This window comes from Humulus lupulus, chromosome 7 (assembly GCF_963169125.1).
Source record: "Humulus lupulus chromosome 7, drHumLupu1.1, whole genome shotgun sequence".
Classification (NCBI taxonomy): Eukaryota; Viridiplantae; Streptophyta; class Magnoliopsida; order Rosales; family Cannabaceae; genus Humulus; species Humulus lupulus.
Genome location: NC_084799.1, coordinates 124,999,754 through 125,006,182, shown reverse-complemented (window position 1 = coordinate 125,006,182; position 6,429 = coordinate 124,999,754). Strand labels below are relative to the sequence as shown.

The following is a 6,429-nucleotide window of genomic DNA, read 5'->3' as shown; positions in this document are numbered from 1 at the left end:
ACTGGTTTCTGTTGTGGGTCTTGGGCTCTTTGCAAGGGGATTCCCACTTGTAATGTCCAGAAAACTCTGTTACTATTATGTCTTCATAACATAACATTATTAAAAAGGCCCTAATAACACTTTCTTTTTTCCTTGTTCTGTATGTAGCTTGCTAGCTGTGTAGAAATTGGCCTGCCTATGCTAATATTCCTGGTTATCTCCAAACAGGTTGTACAAAATTACTTAACTTGCCACTTTCAGTTCTCAAAACTTTTGCTCAGCATAAAATAATTGTACATGTTCTGTTGTAGTATTTGAAGTACATCCATTCCACGACTCATCAAATTCTTGAAAGGTTTGCTTTGCTTTTATCTTATCCAGCAATAAAATGTCTTATTTTTGGCTGCTACTCTGTTATTTTTTTTTTTGTTACATATTGTTTTTAAGTTGCTGAAAATATTGTTTATTTTAGTATTTTAGTAGTTGAATTTAAGATAGAATGAGCGAAAATGATGATGATTATGAAAATGATGATTTTTTTGAACATTTGAGTTGGAATATGTTTCTTTATGTTAAGTTTGAACCATTAATGAATATAGTTTATGATTTCAAGACTCGTAACAAGTACTTTCATGAATTTTATGGTTTTATTATATCATTTAATTTTAATTTTGTATTAATCTTTTAGGTATTGATTATATTCTTTAGGTTGTGAATCGAATTGGCAAGGAACATTGCAAAGTTAATTAATTTGATTATTAATTGCAAGAGGTACGAAAGTATGTTCTCTTATCATAAAAATGTTAGAGGAGTTTGAATATCTTAAATATTCATTCATAGAGAAGTAGGTTCTGAGATTAAAATTGTGTGCTGCGGTGATAACGGAAGGTTGAAAACTTGTGTGTCTTAGAGAAGTAGGTCCTGGAAATTTTTTTTGTGTGTTATGGTGATATAAGGAAGAAAACTTATTGTGTGTTGTTTGAATTTTTCTATTTGGTATTGATAGATGGTTAGGTAAGCTTTTATATGGGAAATGATGTCAGATTTTATCTAGAATTATGTATTATCTTCTTACAAATAAATTGTGTTTGCTTGAATTGGTTTGATTATATTGTTAGATATCTTGCTTGTGGTGTGAATAAGGGTAGTTTTCACGTCCCAACTTCACAAACAAAATTAAGACATAAAAATACAGTACTTGATGCAAAATTAAGACAGAAAAAATAAATTTTAAAATGTTATAAGAGGTTTATAATAGAGTGAGAAAAAATTAAGATGCCAATAGAATTATCTTATCTATGTTTGAATTTCAATACCTATCTATGTTTTCAGATTTCATTTATGTATAAGAAGCAAAGACAGAGGACATAATAATTAAAAAGAGAAAAAGACAATAATGTAGTTGTAGTAAATTGACTCATTATTTTGAGCTTTTCTTTTCAAGTCTACTTGTTTTAGTAATGAGTGAACATGATTTAGCTCTGAGCCTTCTATTGCTAATCCCACGGTTTTCTTCTCATCTTCAAGTTCAGTTAATATAAAAAAAAAAACTCCTACATTTGGTCTTGCAATTCTGTTGAGATTTAGGAATTTTTCTTGTCTTTAACAAGTCCTGGTTGATTTGGTTGGGTGCACAGACAAAAGCAGTATGGGTGTTCTTTGCCTAGAGTTCTTTTTTTTTTTTCTTTTTTCTTTTTTGAGAGAGAGAGATGAAGACAGATTTGAAAATGAAGAAGGAAAAAAATGAGAGCAGTGAAAATTTTGTGGAATTTCAGATAATTTTTAAACAAAACAAACATAAATGCCCAAAGCTTTTTTAATCCAAAGTGTATTTTTTTAATCCAAAGCATGTTTGTGAGTATGCTAAAAAAAGTGGTATTTTCTGGTTCAGTGGATTGGGACAATAATAATGTCAATGATTACAATGCTTAGTCTATTCTGGTAGTAGTTGTCTCTCTGTCATTTCCTATGTTTTTTAGTTTGTGAATTGTAGTTTGTGTTGTTGGTTTCTAGTGCAGGTGTTCTAGTAATTTGCAAGTTGTCTTTTTTAATGTACATAATCAAGAAGCCACTACATTTCTCAAACAAACAAAAATAAAATAAAAGAAGCCCCTAGACGTACATTATTTAATTTGCATATAATATATATTTTTTGTTGATTCAATTATTCTCTGTAATTAATTTTTATAAAGTCTCACCACATTAATTAAAAAGTTGATTAATTATGTACTCAATTATTACAATTATCCTTCAGCTCTAATTATGTACTCAATTGTTTGAGCATCAAGTAATTAAATTTCAAATACAGTAGCTAATAAGTAAGTAGTTGTTCTAGTTAACTTCTTAACAAAATTCTACGTTTTTTATTGGATAATTTTGGTACCTATTACACCTCCAAAAAAACTCATACATCCCAGAAGGAAGTATTAGGTTCATTTTTTATTCAAAATAAATGAACTAATTAGAAACAAAATAACAAAAAGTCACTGGGAAGGGAAAGTCACTAAGAAACTCCATATAAATAATTTTATAGTTCTCCAACAAAGCATGGATATTTTATAATTTGAGACTAACTTGGTTTGCTTTTAACTACAAGAAAGTCTACTTTCCATAACACAGTAAAATAACTCTATTAAAAATGTATTATTGTAATCATTCTTGGTTGCTTTTGCTGATTTACTTCAAGTCACATTTGGCCTAATATTTTCTCTTATATTTTTGCTCTTATTCATATATAGTCGATTTAAGATGATGCTTATTAAAAAATGGCTTATTTAGTATAAAATAAAAGTGCATTAGTGGTACTTTTGGATTTTCTTATAGTTGAAATTTCTTCGATGCAAGTATGCATCAGTTGTGAGTGCTATTGTAAAGAACGCCCTAGACTAATACTTACAAAACATTCGCATAACATAGTTTATAAAAGAATACCATTCATTATCAAAGTCTCAGGGGGACTTGTTTAAAACCATGCAAGTTGGCGCCATAAGTTTTAAAATAAAACATAGATTTTTATGCAAAGTTCAAAGAAACCAAAAATTAAATAACTGAGTCCCACTGATAATTTAGGAAAGTCTCTTAAAAACAAAACATAATTAAAATGGCGTTCTACGTTGATCGTTGTTCCGTCCATAGGATTACCCCACGCCATACACCCCATGATGAAAGAACTCCTCACGTCACCACGCGTGCCATAAAGAAATCCTATTTGCTACCTGGAAGGAAAGTAAGGGGGGTGAGCTAAAAGCCCAGTAAGGAAGTACAAACAAATAAGCAAGTAAGAATACAACAAATACAAACACTAACGTTCATCTAAAACATCATGGTATATCATATCGTAATCGTAACATATCATCATATCATAACATAATCGTAACATATCATCATATCATAACATAACAGTGACATATCATCATATCACAAACATACAGCATACATGATGAGCATGGATCGCTAGTTGTCCATGTCACCCTATGAGGTAAACAGGAGATCACTGGTCCTTGAATAACCTCGGCGCGTCCGCCCTAGGAATTACGTCTCAATGTCCTTAGTAACTCGTTCGATGTATCTAACATCGTAATCTGTTTGATGTATCTAACATCGTAACTGGTTTGATGTATCTAACATCCATACACATATCACATTCAACATATCATCACGTTATGGCATTCATAATTCATAACAATTCATTCATACAATAGTCTTACCATTCATAGCATAAAATCATAGAATCTATCTAACTTCCTTACCTCAGGTCCAAGCTAAGAATTTTCACAATCTCTCAACGAGCCTATATCATAATCAAAATAACATTTCTTAGGCCCATAAAATTACTATTTTGCCCTTCCACACAACTCACGTGTGCATGGGCCATGCACACATAATAACAGTTACACAAAACATGCAATTATCGCCATAAAAGAATAATGCTCGTTTTACCCATTTTACTAGCATGATTGTTTTATAAAAACCACATAGTTGAATAATAAACATAATTTTGAACGTAAAAGTGGAGTTGCATGTAACATGCATACGTGGGAACATTGCGTAATAGAGACGTTTTCAAAAACGATAATTCTACATTTCTTACTTTTATTGTTTTAAAATCAATAGACATATTACATGCTTTATTTTTCTTAAAAATTTCTAAGTTGATTAAATTTCTCAAAACATTATTTATTTTATAAAATTATTTTATTTTAGCTTAAAAATAAAATATGTGACAAATTTCATTCATTAATCTCAAATTACAAAGAATTTACCAAAAAGCTTGGATTTAATTAAAATGCCTATTTTTAATATGTTTCTTTAAAAAAAATATAATTTATCATTGTGTTACATAAATGATGTGAAAAATATATATTTTTAAGTGTGGAAAAAATATATTTTTATTTAAATTATTTAAGACTTAGTTTTATGTGACAAAATCCATATGTGACAATTAAATAACAATTTTTAACCTTTTTAAAACAAACTTTCAGCCACCATTTATTTTCTCAAAAATCACAAATAAATAGAATCTAAATATTTTCCTCAATCAAAATAAAGGAAAAATCATTACTTATCAAAATATGCATTCATACCATTAAAATACTATTTTTCAATATTACCATAACTTAGGAAAAATAATTTATTCCAAAAACTCATCAAATTCATTTTAGTAAAATTTACTTCATATTTTTTAAAAAAAATTCCAGCAACTATTTTTATCATTAAAAATCACCATAATCAATTTAAAAGCTCATATTTTCTCAAAAATCAATAAAAATTCTGTAGGTAATTAATTGAGTAAAATATCATTTTAATGGGACTTAAAATCCCCTTTTTAATTTCATAAATTAACATAACATCAAGAACATTACTTATGCATGCAATTCATCTTTTTATCAACTTTTTCCCAATTATTTACAAAAAAAACAGCAAGCTTATTTCTTCATGAAACTCAACTTTTATCTCAAAAATTACATAAAATCATACATGTCCAAAATCTCATCATACTCTTATTATATGCATGATTCTAATATCACTAACATATTCACATGAAATCTTTTAAAACCATTTTTTTCTATTACATTGAATCTACACATGAAATCCAACAAAACACTAACAATAACAATAACATATATTAATTCATAAGCACCATATTCACATATGCCTTATATTAACCTAACATGTTTCTATCATTATTTTCATGCATCTTATAATTTATTCATTCACAATATAACATGCATCCTATCAAAATTTCATGGATCCAATTATCAAGATTGCCAATTATCAACTTACCCATATTACATAGGTCCTAAAACATGGATCTAATATATTGAAAATTCACACAACATCATACAAAAATATCAAGAACATCCTTGGGTATGCCTAGGCCGAAATCTCCATATATGCATTCATAAATTACCACCAATCTTTATACATAGAAAAATCAACATCATAGCCCTTTTAAAACAAATCATACTCTCAAAATATACAAATCATAATCACCAATCCTATCATAATCAACCATTAGCATCATCATCAAAACCTCAAAGACAACCCATCAAAACCAATATATAGGCTAAGAAAAGACCATTACCTCTCTTGATTGTAAAATCAAGAACACAATAAGATCAACACCCAAACTTCACACCCTTGTTCAAGCCTAGGGTTTTTATTTGAAAACCACCATGAGGAGGAGAAAGAACCCAAACACACACAACAAATAAACAAGTTAATAACATATAATCAATAAAAGGAGATTAGACAAACAAGAAAAACAAGAGAACATACTCTAAGATGGGTTCCTCTTCACCTTCTTCTTCTTTCTTTCTTTCTTTCTTCCTCTCCCTCTCTCTCTACACGCCACTCTCTCTCTCTCTCTCTCTAGGTCACGGCAGCCACAAGAGCAAATGGCTCTTCTCCTCTTTCCTTCCCCCTTTATCATTATTCTCTCATAAAGCCTCACCAACACAAAATGGTAAGTTTCCTTTTTCCATTTTATTTTCTCTTAATTTTTTTTTATTTTCTTTTATAATAATAGATATAAAAGAATAAGGTGATCACATTCCTATCCCATAATAACTAGTGTCTTCAAATTTTGATTTTATTACTTAAAAAGAAATAATCCTTTTCCCACTAGGTTCACACGTCCACCCCACTCTATTTCCCTTTTTCTTTTCTTTTTTTTTTAAATTAATTCAAATAAAATCTAAAATAAGGAAATATAAAGTGTGTAGAAAATCTACACATGTGTACCATGCTACCATGCACTAGCACACACTAAATCACTAGGGTGCATCACTATCTACCATGCACCTTAGTGCATTCAACCAAATCTCACATAATTACCTCAATTGTCACACTTATTTAAAATGTAACACTAATAGTAAAATAAACATGTTACACAATTATTCACTTATTAAATTAATTAACCAAACAATTCTAACAATTAAATAAAATAAT

The 6,429-nt window shown here is 29.0% G+C and overlaps 1 long non-coding RNA gene across 1 annotated transcript; it reads right to left on the bottom strand.

The window, feature by feature from the left end:
* Window positions 1-2,892: 2,892 nt before the first annotated feature.
* LOC133789893 (uncharacterized) lies at window positions 2,893-6,116 on the bottom strand. The gene is made up of 3 exons (XR_009873770.1): window positions 5,758-6,116; window positions 5,564-5,629; window positions 2,893-3,194 (listed from the first exon to the last, which is right to left on the bottom strand). It is a non-coding gene; the product is annotated as an uncharacterized LOC133789893 (long non-coding RNA).
* Window positions 6,117-6,429: the final 313 nt, after the last annotated feature.